A 12,382-nucleotide genomic window follows, 5' to 3' on the forward strand; every position below is an offset into this window, starting at 1 on the left:
CCCAGAAGCCTCACCTTAGATTCCCTTCCTCATGCAGCCCCACTTACTACCATTACTGATCATGTACTGATCATTTGCTGGTCCTTAGGATCTATGAACCAGCTTTCAGAAAATGAGATTATATATCAAACCAACAAAGACATTTGATTCCCTTCTATCAGTGGTGAATAACAATGATTCTGAAAGTATAGAAAATGAATATGATTAAAATATAGATCTTTGGAGATATATTATTGGTGGAAGAAAATCTTTTGAAAGAAGATCCAAGTGTTTAATTAGAGACGCTTACAACACTAAAACAGCCATTCCCTTTTAGTTACGGCACAAGTTAAGGCATCTTGAAACTATTTTTAAAGGATAATTTAACCTCGAAATCAAAATTTAGCGCTCAAAACCTCTAAACAAACAGCTGAGGTGAAATTACAGCAGCATGTTTACCAGAGAAGGATTTTGGGTCAACTGTGAAGTAGAAGTGGATGCATCATGATAAACAGGAGTGGGGTCCTTCTCACACCATTTAGAAGTGTTACCAGATGGACAGGATAAACTGTCTTTATACACACTACCCCCTCATCCTTGCACTCCTCTCTTTCCCCTTCTTTGATATCTGGCTGACACCCCCGTTTGACTTGGAATGCTTAACTTAACTCTAGAGAAAACTTGAGTTCCTAAGTTATCTTTCCCAAGGTCACACAGTTATGAAGAGGCTGGATCAATTCTGATTTCAAAACCCATGATTTTAAGCTCTTTGTTTTACTGCCTCTTATTTCAACTGTGAATATCTTTCCCATGGATTTCTATGTAACTCTCATCATCTCTATTCTCTAGGAAATGGGGAACATATTCCAGGCTCCTGTAGGAAGGAGTGATCAGGGCCCTCTGTCAGCATAATTTATCTCTCTCCCCTACTCCTAATGAAAATGAAAATATAAATGTAAAAAAAATGAACTGTGTCACTAAATGTGATATAAACACTAAGCTAATGGCTATCAAACAGTTTCTAATAGTTGTCACCTGGAGGTTCCCTCCCTGGAAGACAGTCTCAGGGGTGGGGGTCTCAGCTCACAATCTCTTGGCACTTCTGCTTGACCTCTTCTGGAGATGCAGTCCCAAATCCTTTTGCCAAGACTCCTCCCTGACAGAAGCAGAACTTTTAGTACCACTTGACTGAGAAAGTTCCTGATGATGCTTAAAACTGACGTCTTAAATATCCTCTAGACTTGGCTTTGGCTCTCCATTCCCCAGCTGTGTCACATTGGTTGAGTTATGTAACCTGAGACTCAGTTTCCTAAACTGTGAAGTGAGGGCAACACCTCTCATAGAGAATTGGCTAGAGCTTAAATGAGATAATAAACCAGAGGAGATACAGAGGGGTTATGCATGAGATTAACTTGACTTAGGCCTCAAAGCTAGTAAGTGAGGGATCAGGATTTGAACCCAGTCTGACTCTAGAGTCCCCCTTGCAACATGGTAAAGGCTAATTTAATGGGAGAACACAGGCGGGATCCAGGCCAAGAAGGAAGGGGACAAGGAAAGCTTTTCAAGGGTGATAACATCAAAGTTAGAAGCTGTAGGAATTAATCAAAGAAAGGGAGGTGGTGTGGTGGTGGCAAGGTGGGATATTGGATGGTGAGGGCGGGGTGGGAGAGAATGTTCTAGGCAGAAGGAACAGGACGTACAAAGACCAGAAGGCAAGAGAGCATGGCACATCTGGCTTGATTAGGCATACCTAGTCATTGGTGACTAAACAATATGACAGAAACATTGCTATGCTAGTGCCTTCTGTGCCAGGATTACTGCATTTACAACTCTTTTTTGTACATAGAACATTTGGGCTCTATGGCCCATGGCCAGTGAGGCTGATTGTGGTTGCCTTGTGTGTTCTTTGCGATTCCAGTGCCATTACAAGATTCCTGAGGGCAGGACCCAGGCTTTGGATCTAGTTCTTCTCCAGAACAGAACACATGCCAATATCTCCAAATATACTGGGTATAAATTTATCCATGAATGACTTAGTAAAACTACCCTGCTGTTAACAGAGAACATTCTCTAAGTACCAAGAATATGGAGTGGTAGCCAGGATTTGTTTTTATCTTTGGGGAACACCAATGCCACATGGTTTGTGTGGACAGTTAGTGCCGGCATAGACTCATGAAGCAGACAACTGACAGGTACTGCCCAGAATCAGATGGCAAATTCAGAGAAGAGGCTTTGCGTTTCATTGGGATGAGCAGGCATTGCCATTGCTATTCTGGGTCAGTGTAAATAATGACTATAAATGAAGCTCTGTCATGAAGCTGATTGTTCAAGCCTCCAGGGAAACGGTTATTGTCTTCCCTCATTAGAACCTCAGCATGGCCTGATGTGACCATTTTCCTGTTCATATCCAGAAATGTACCCTTTAGCTTTTTGTTTTTTTAAAGAGAAAACATGTGGGTTAATTATTTTGCTGTAATCAGTAGGTATCAATTTTCTCATTGCAATATTCAGGATAATAGAAAGGTTTTTTTTTTCTCACCATGAAAGATCATAACAAAATGGGCAAATGGCAGCAGTCCCAGAAGGGGTAGTAGCCCAAAATCAAGACATAAACACCAAGTTGGGAGGCCGTCTGAGGTGACCCTACTCATTGCTTTCATTTATTGAGATTTTGGTTTTGTAGTAAATAGGCATGAAGGATGTCATGACTATATTTTTGGAGATGTTCTTAAAATGCCCTCCTTTGCTCTTGAATGAAGAGTGGTTATAATTTTGTGGTGCTGGTGGTAATCATTTGCATGGCTTAAGTTTTCTTTAACTTTTTATTTGGAATAAGTTCAAACTTAAAAATAGAGCAAAGAATACTCTTAAAGCCTATATCCAGGTTTATCTGTTGTTGATATTTTGCCTTAATTGTTTTATCTATCTGTCTGTTTGTCTATATACATTTTTTTCTGATCAAATTGAGAGTAAGTTGCATGTCATGTTCATTTATCCTTAAATACTTCACTGTCCATTTCCTAGGAATTAGGATATTCGCTTTTATGAGCACAGTTATCAACCTTAATAAGTTTAACTGTGACTCATACTTTTATCCAGTTTATGGTCTATATTTCAATTATCAATTAACCCAATAATGTCCTTTTTAGCACTTCTTCCTCTAGTACAGTCCTGTCTAGGCATGCATTTAGTTGTCTCCTTTCATCACAAACAGTTGCTCAGCCTTTCTTTGTCTTTTATGACACTGATATTTTTGGAGAATATAATTTCTTCCCCCTTTTTAAGTTAAAATGTTCCCTATTTGGTGTACATTCCATGTTTCCCCCCAGCTAGATTCATGTTATTTGTTCTCCACTGGATGTGTGACTTTTCAAAGAGACTTGATCACATATATAACAATCTAATGGGTCACCTAGTCGCAAATAGGATATTTTTGTGAGCTGTGTGCCACCAGCCTGAGTTATGGGCTCAGCCTGCCAGTGACTCACTGTTCCATCCTGAGCTAGTTACCCTTCTGGGCCTCAATTTCCTCACTTACAAAAGAAGGGATTGAGTTAGATGGCCTTTAATAGCCCTCTGGATGAGACCATTCACGATTTTTTATGAATCTATGATAAATGCTTGCATTCAAAGGCAGTTAATACTCTTATTAAAAGGGAAAACAAGAATTTCCCTGGTGGTCCAGTGGTTAGTATTCCATGCTTCCAATGCAGGGGGCCTGGGTTCGATCCCTGGTCAGGGAACTAGATCCTGCATGCCACAACTAAGAGCCCACATGCGGCAATGAAGATCCTGCGTGCTGCAACTAAGACCTGGCACAGCCAAATAAATAAATATATATTTTTTTAAAGTGAAAATAATAGTAGCAACTTTCTTAGCTGTCTAGATCTTTGGAAAGCTTGGTCTGGATTTGATAGCAAAGCTGAAACTTTAAACTAGAAAAGTCCATTGTATCTTGATTAGTGAGGGGGAAAGATTATGTCTTGGCCTGGGCACAAAATGCAGTTTATTTCATGCAGATAAACTGACACATTAACACTAAAGTTTCAAGATGCTCACATATTTCAAACCATATACCTAGGATCTAAAGCCTTCTTTCTGGCTGATAACAAGATTCCTGTAATAACATGCATTTAGGCTATTTTCCAAATACCCAAAGGCACGCATGACTTTAAAGAACACACGTGCATTTCATTGCAGTAATCCACTTTTGTGCTTAATTAAATTCCTTTTGGTAGAAGTGGCGTTTGGAATTTGATACACTATTATCGCATCACATTACCAATACGCCTCTCTGGCTCTTGCCCTGGACACCCCAGATATAAAGCACTGTGCAGCAGAAAGAAGAAGTCTGTGGAGCTGCTAAAAGGCAGGCTGAGCATCCCCTAGGGCAGCCCCCAAAGACGGAGAAAGAGGAACATGAGTGCTCACAGGAGGCACAGACTCATGGTGCCTTGGAAGGCTGCCCAAGGACCCCTTGCCCAATTGGGGAGCAGCTTTTTCAGTACTAGCAAGTGGTGAGACCCTTTCCCACATTTGTGTTTAGACAGTCAATTGGGCTCTCAGACATTTGTGTTGGAAGCAGTGTTCATGCAAGACTGTAGAGTTGTGTGGCAGTTTCCAAAGCATTTGTGTTTGTATTCCATGGGAGGCAGCCTGGAGGAAGGAACGCAACAGGGAACAACTTAGGAGATAGAGAAACTGTGTACAAAATCTGACTTTAACACTTCCTAATAATACGACCTTAGGCAAGTTACTTAGCCTCTTTGAGCCTCCTTAGTCTGCAAAATGGTCTTTACATTGCCTGCTGTCACTGTGAGGATTCAAGAAGATATAGGTATGTAAGCTGCCTGCCAGGCACAGAATTGACACTCAACATATATTTCTTTCTCTTTTTTCCCTTTCTTTTGAAGTAGGTAGGCAAAACAAATATTGCCAATCCCGTTTTATGTAGGAGAAACTGGAGGCTCATAGAGTTTTTTTTTAAAATTTATTTTATTTATTTATTTATTTTTGGCTGCGTTGTGTCTTCGTTGCTGCGCACGGGTTTTCTCTATTTGCGGCGAGCGGGGGTTACTCTTTGTTGTGGTGCATGGGCTTCTCCTTGGGGTGGCTTGTCTTGTGGTGGAGCATGGGCTCTAGGCTCGAGGGCTCAGTAGTTGTGGCTCATGGGCTCTAGAGCGCAGGCTCAGTAGTTGTGGCACACGGGCTTAGTTTCTCCAAGGCATGTGGGATCTTCCTGGACCAGGGCTCGAACCCGTGTCCCCTGCATTGGCAGGCAGATTCTTAACCACTACACCACCAGGGAAGCCCCTCATAGAGTATTAAAGTCAGTCAACTGTTAAGGTCCCAGGATGGATTTGAACTTGTGATTTTTGGCTAGTCCATTACTATTTATCTCCCTTGCAAAGCTGTCTCCTGGAAGTTGATTACATCACTGAGCCAGTTTCAATAAGAATTGTGGCAATTTGCTTCTTAACAAACTTAAAAGTTTTTTACAATAGTTTTCGATTTACAGAGATGTTGCAAAGATGACAGAGTTCCTGTAAACTCTTCATCCAGTTTCCCTGATTGTTAACATCTTACATCACTGTGCTACACTTGTCACAACTAAGAAACCAACATCAGTACATTACTATTAGCCATTAATTACTATATTAACTCAGCTCTACACTTTATTTGGATTTCACTAGCTTTTCCCTAATATCCTTGTTCTGTCCCAGGATCCCATGTCATATTTAGTTGTAAGACTTTCATTGTTTTTGATGACCTTGACAGTTTGAGGAGTACTGGTTAGGTAGAATGCCCCTCATTTGAGTTTGACTGATGTTTGCTCGTGGTTAGACTGGGGTTATGGGTTTTGGGGAGGAAATGTTTTCTGCTCTGAAAACATTTTTATTGTTCATCTTTATTACCCTCAACTGGGATCGATCTTGTGATTTTTATCTTATCATGTGCAGAACCCAACTCTAAGGTAAAACCCCTTGTGACCAGCCTTGGGCTGCTCAAAAGATTCTTTCACATGCTATTTAATTACATATCTGGGTTGACTCTCCATTTGTTTTACATGCATTTAGTTACCAGATTGCTCCAGGTGAAATATTCTTTAATAATTACCTTATTGAAATACCAAAAAGTGACTCAAATAAAATTTATGGGTTATTTATAGGATTTAAAAGTAAGTTCAATTTTCCCATCAGATTCAGACATTCTCTTCTCTGTGCAGTCTTCCTTGTTCTTCTTGTTTCTTTTTTCTTGATATTTTAGACCTTTCTGGTAACATGTTAATTATAGTGTCTACAGGATGCATTCCTAGGTTAAAAACAATATGCATATGATAACTACCTAGATAAGTCAGCATTGCCTATTTGGTGTGTCTTGTCATCCAGATGTACCCCAAACCCATTTCAGATTGTTATGTCAACTTTTTTTTTTAAATTTTATTTATTATTTATTTATTTATTTTATTTATTTTTTTTTTAATTAATTTATTTATTTATTTTTGGCTATGTTGGGTCTTCGTTTCTGTGCTAGGGCTTTCTCTAGTTGTGGCAAGCGGGGGCCACTCTTCATCGCGGTGCGCGGGCCTCTCACTATCGTGGCCTCTCTTGTTGCGGAGCACAGGCTCCAGACGCGCAGGCTCAGTAGTTGTGGCTCACGGGCCCAGTTGCTCCGCGGCATGTGGGATCTTCCCGGACCAGGGCTCGAACCCGTGTCCCCTGCATCAGCAGGCGGACTCTCAACCACTGCGCCACCAGGGAAGCCCTATTATTTATTTATTTATGGCTGTGTTGTGTCTTCGTTTCTCTGCGAGGGCTTTCTCCAGTTGTGGCAAGCGGGGGCCACTCTTCATTGCGGTGTGCGGGCCTCTCACTATCGCGGCCTCTCTTGTTGCAGAGCACAGGCTCCAGACGCGCAGGCTCAGTAATTGTGGCTCACAGGCCCAGCCGCTCCGCGGCATGTGGGATCTTCCCAGACCAGGGCTCGAACCCGTGTCCCCTGCATTGGCAGGCAGACTCTCAACCACTGCGCCACCAGGGAAGCCCCTATGTCAACTTTTGATCAGTGTGTACATTTAATTTTGTTTCAACTGAGAATACATATGCTTCAGAAAAGTAGTACAGAGAAAAATCAATCAGCATCAAAATGTGGTTTTATGTTGGTTGGAACACACGTAGTGCTTTGCCTAATGAATGTATAGAGAGGACAATTTGTAAAAGTTCTCAAGGAGTGCCAAAGAGTGATCAGGTGAAAGACACAATAACCATTGATGTAATTCAATTCCAGCTGGGTGCCATCAATGTTTGTCACAAAATGTATTTGTGCGAAACCTCTACAAATTAGTGTGGATAATAGTTGTCCTAATGAAGGGCAAGTTTCTTAAGAGCAGACGTCGAGTAATCTATCTTTGTACTCCTCATAGCACTTAGCCTACTGCTTTGAACAGAGTAAGTGTTCATTTGATGAGTATTTTTATAGAATCATTATTTTGCCAGGCATTGTGCTAATTATTGGGGTGATAGGTAAGTATAAGACATAGTCTTCTGACTTGAAGAACTCACAGCTCAGTGGGGTAGATGGATAAGTGATCAGATAACTACATTTCAGTGTGATCAGTACTCTAATGAAAGAAGGGCATGGCTAGGTCTACCTTGAAAGGTCTCGATGATTTTCGGGGGATGGGGCCTCTATACTGGGTCTTGAAGTACAATTAAGAGATCATGAGGCAGAGAAAAGGCACAAGAGTAATATTTGCAAAGTAACAGGCTGTCTTGTTGAGAAATAAATCATCAAATGTTGGAGAAGAGGCAATCTGGTGTGAGGTGGAAAAGATCAGGCTCGTAGGTTGGGGCCAGATTGTCAAGCACTTGTCTACCTACCATGCTGATGAGTTGGTACTTCACTCAAAAAGTAACATTCAAAGGTTTTACACAGGGGAGTGACATGATGAGATTTATATTCTAGAAGTATCACTCTGAGATGATGCTATGGAGGTGGGAGGAAGCAGGGAAACTGGTTAGGAGACTCTTGCAACAGTTCACCCAAGACGTGAAGTGGGTGTGAATTTACCATAAACCAATGTTTGTTGCATCTACTTACTGTCTCATTTGCTTGGTAAAACACTTAGCTCATGTTATGCATCATAAGTACAATCAAACTATACAGTTCTGAATGAAAAATCATCCCACTTTCTTAGATCAATATAGAAGCAATTAAGTGAGAGCAATAGGGAAGTGTTTACTTGAGATGCAAAGCAGGGGAGCGCCCAGGAAATGAGGTAGATAGTGTGTGATACCCGCCTCACACTCTGGAATCCAGACTCCAGCCCTCTGGAGTAGCAAGAACTGGTGTCCGTCAGAAGCACAGGTTTATATTTGCATTTCCCCTTCTTTGCTTCCTGATCTCCATTGCTCTTGTTGATTCTGGTGTCTGCAACATGCATGGATGCAAAGAGCTAACCTGAGGAATTATCTAATAATGTGGTCATGCTTTTAGCAATCTGTATTAACCTTATCTGACACACCATCAGGGTACAGGGACAAAGAGAGATCGTTATATTACTGGTTTCAATGTTAAATCCTGTCAGAAACTGTTCAGTTATACTTCATAGAAAGAAAAATGTATTTGGTGAACAACGGAGTCAAGTTAAAACGAGAAAAAGAGCATGTTCTGTTCTTTGGTAAATTTTCCTTTGCCAAGTGTAAAAGTCCCACAGTTTTCAGGGCATATACAAGGCTAGGGGCTAAAAGGGCCAAGAGCTGCACACAAGGCCACCCAGGGTAGACAAAATTCATGGAATTGATGAGGGTCAGAAGGTGGTATGGTGGGTAATTATGGAACATGATTTAAAGAACACTTGAAATTAGCTCTTTTGAGTTGAACAACTTTATGACTGATGGTTACATGTCCTCTCTATATGTGGTAGTGAGAGGAACAAGCAAGAGGCATCAAAGCAGAGCAGAGAGGTCCGTGACTGAGGTGAGACATCTGAGTTCAGGTCCAGCTGCTAACCCTAACCCCTGTGAGACCTTGGCAAAGTCACTTCAGCTATCCGGGGGTTATTTTCTTTATCAGTAAAATGAGAGGGTTGAGTTCGATCATCTCTAAGTTACCTTTTGCTCTGACAAATCTTTCACTCCGTGATGCCTAATCTGTGAAGAGTTACTAACAGCCAGTATGTAGTAGTGAGGGCCCTGTTTCTTTCTCGTGAAACAGGAGTGATACCACCTACCTCACTAAGATGGCTTGAGGATCACATTTAAAATGAGATCATGAGTGAAAGTGATTAGTACCAAACCTGTCAAATAGTGGTTTTCAGTTAATTGGAGTGTCCTTTATTAGGTCTCCCATTCATTAAAAATGTTTATTGAGCTCCTACTATGTGCCAGACAATGTTCTAGGAGCTGGGTACATAATAATGAATAAAATAGATGAATTTGCTGCCTCCATGGAGCTTTTAGTAAACAGACTGATGAATATATGCTAGCACAGCGTTTCTTCCCTTCCTTTCTCCCTGACTCCCACTTCTCACCTCCTCTTTAACCCATTTGCTCTCAGCTCCTGTTGCAGATCCTGGTTGGCTAGAATCTAGCCCCAGGAGTGATAGATCTGAGGTCAGGACTGGTGTGTGAAACTCAGTGTTTTCACCTGATGGTCAGGGCTTGGGAAAGTGTGTGGACAAATGAGCATGAATTGCGACAAGAGTAGGAACAGAGTTAACCAAAGTAAGTGGACACTGGGACTGTACTTTAGGATTCCCTGCATCTAAGAATGTTGACAACACTACACTGGTTAGTTCTTTAGATGAAACACCTGGAAAGCCATACATACAGAAGAGTGTAGAAAGAAAACCAAAACATTTATGACTCTACAATCAACCTACATTTACATTTTTCTATAAATTTTTCTCTATAAATTATCTTGGTATATCTATCAAAGTAGTAACTAATAAGAAAACTTGAAATTAAGGTTGTTTTAAAAATTATTTTTATAAATTATTTTTAAAGAGGAGATTGTTTTTGGTTTTGTCCAATGTCTGTTGAAGCTTTATCTCATGACTAATAACTTCTAAACACTATTTGATAAAAAAAAAAAAAAACAATTCTTTGTTCTTGAAACCAAAGACAAAGGATCATATGACCCTGTTTCCTCTAACTTACTTCATTTGGTTTGACTTAACTTTGACATCTATTCCATGTCCTGTTTCAATAAACTATTTGACATTGATCTCAACATTTCATTAGGAATTCATGGTGGAAAGAAATTACTCTGAACATTTGTACCTTGTTCTTACAGTAAATGACATGTCATTTACATTTCATATCTTTTCTTGCTAACCTGTAACCCCTTGAAGACTTTGGTACTTTTCTATTGTTAGCTCAAAGACATTTATTATCATTTTCCCTCTTGATTTATGCTGAGACTTCAGTGATTGAGCCATGATTCTCGGGGTCATTATATAAAATTGCATAAATGCTCCATGAACAAAAAATTTTCTTTAAACTTCTCGACAACAAACTAAAAGGAGTTGGTTTCCTAGCTTTTCAGTTTAAAAAGGGCTGTGTTATTATAATAGCACAGTTTTAGCTACTGTGGTTGATCTTCTGGATGTGAAAAGGTACAAATTTAGATTTCAGAAATGACATTTTCAAGTGAAAAGAGCACCAGCTTTAGAAATGACAGACCTGAGTTCTCATTCAACACTCAGATAATTACTCTCTGTGTGTTCTTAGACAAATTACTTCACTTCTCTGAGCTTCTATTTTCTCATCTTAAAGTGAGATTAACCCCCACCCCCAACTATCTTTCATGATTGTTATAAGGTTGAAAAGTAGAATATACCAAGTACCATGTATGTAGTAAATGCTCAATAAATGGTAGTAATAGCTTGTTCATATCTTTGCTTTCTCTTCTGTTAATTCCTATGTTGGTGGAACAACTGATACAATATGAATGATGAATTACCAACTGTGTCTCTGAGTTTGGGAATTTAGGAAGGCATGGTTTGGGACTCATGAGCTCTTACCTGTACAGTAGCCTTGAAAATTCAACTGCTTTTTTATTGTACAAACATCAGGGTGCTCAGTCACACATTTGTAGTGACTAAGTTGAGCAGCTGCCATAATTGACATTTTAACTACTTTAAATTACAACTGAAAATCAAAGACTGCCTAATCTTGTTAACTGTGAAACTCATTGGTTTTTAAGTTCAATAACTATTCACTGAGCTATTACCAAGTATCTGGATACAGAGTAAAAAGGACAGGTAAGGCTCCTGGTTGCAAGGAATGGCTTTTGAGTGGGGAGAGAGTTAAGAAAAAAACAGATCTGTGAATAAATAAAATAATTAGAGCTTGTCCAGAGTGTTGGGGGACTGAGCTGGAGAGTACCAGAGAACTTACTGAGATAGAGTGATCCTACTCCTGGAAGGCCTAGGGCTGTGGCTGACATTTAAGCTTCAATGAGAAGCAGCAACTTCTGCAGAGAGCAGGGACAAGACTGGCCCCAGAAGCTAGAAAAGCATATACAAAGCCCTAAGTCTAGAAACATGGAACTTTTGATGAATATCCAGGTTGTTTTCAGGGCCATGATAATCTTTTCTTCTATCATTCCAGTTGTTGAATAAGTACTGAAGTGAGACTTATGATCATTTGAGACTTGTTAGCCATGTATTAAAATATTCTGGAATAAGATTATCCAGAAGATTATATATAGGCACGCATAATTTCTACTAAAATAGGTTTACAGGTCACTAAATAAAAGTTATTCAGTCCTCTTGTTTGTGATTCTAAGTAGTAATGATGATGATAATAATAATAATACCACTGTTTCTGTATAACATACTTGTAGTCCTCAGAGAGCCAAGGAAATATTAGAATACTAAGTGGAGCTGGGGAATTGTGGTTGGTGTCTATTTCCCCAGGCTCTCGTGAACACTACTGATGTCCTCATCATCCAAGTCTACGGAGTATCTTAAGTTCAGGTGGCTCTGAAGCTTCCATCACAAACTTGACTCCAGAATTTTTGCTTAGCCTGGGAGCCCCAGTGACTACACGTTACTCATAAGACCTCCCCGACTCCAACACCTTCTTTGCCTTAGGGATTCTCTCTCTTCCATTCCTTTGTCTTCCCCTCTCCCTACTCAAAGGCACTCACTGCTCCAATTTCCCCGCTCAAAATCCTCTCAAGATCTCACTTTTGGAAGACAAGAGCCAGGAAGGGAGGTTGACTGTGGGCAAGAGAATGACCTTGGCTATCCTTTCTGAATAGGTTGGGAAAAACATAGTGAGAACCAGACCCTAATACTTGCCATCAGAAAGCACAGAATGTAAGAGAATATATTTTCTTTTTTGAAATTTAGGTTCTATTTTATGAAAGCTATACATGTACATAATTCTATGAA

This window comes from Eschrichtius robustus, chromosome X, assembly GCF_028021215.1.
Source record: "Eschrichtius robustus isolate mEscRob2 chromosome X, mEscRob2.pri, whole genome shotgun sequence".
Classification (NCBI taxonomy): domain Eukaryota; kingdom Metazoa; phylum Chordata; class Mammalia; order Artiodactyla; family Eschrichtiidae; genus Eschrichtius; species Eschrichtius robustus.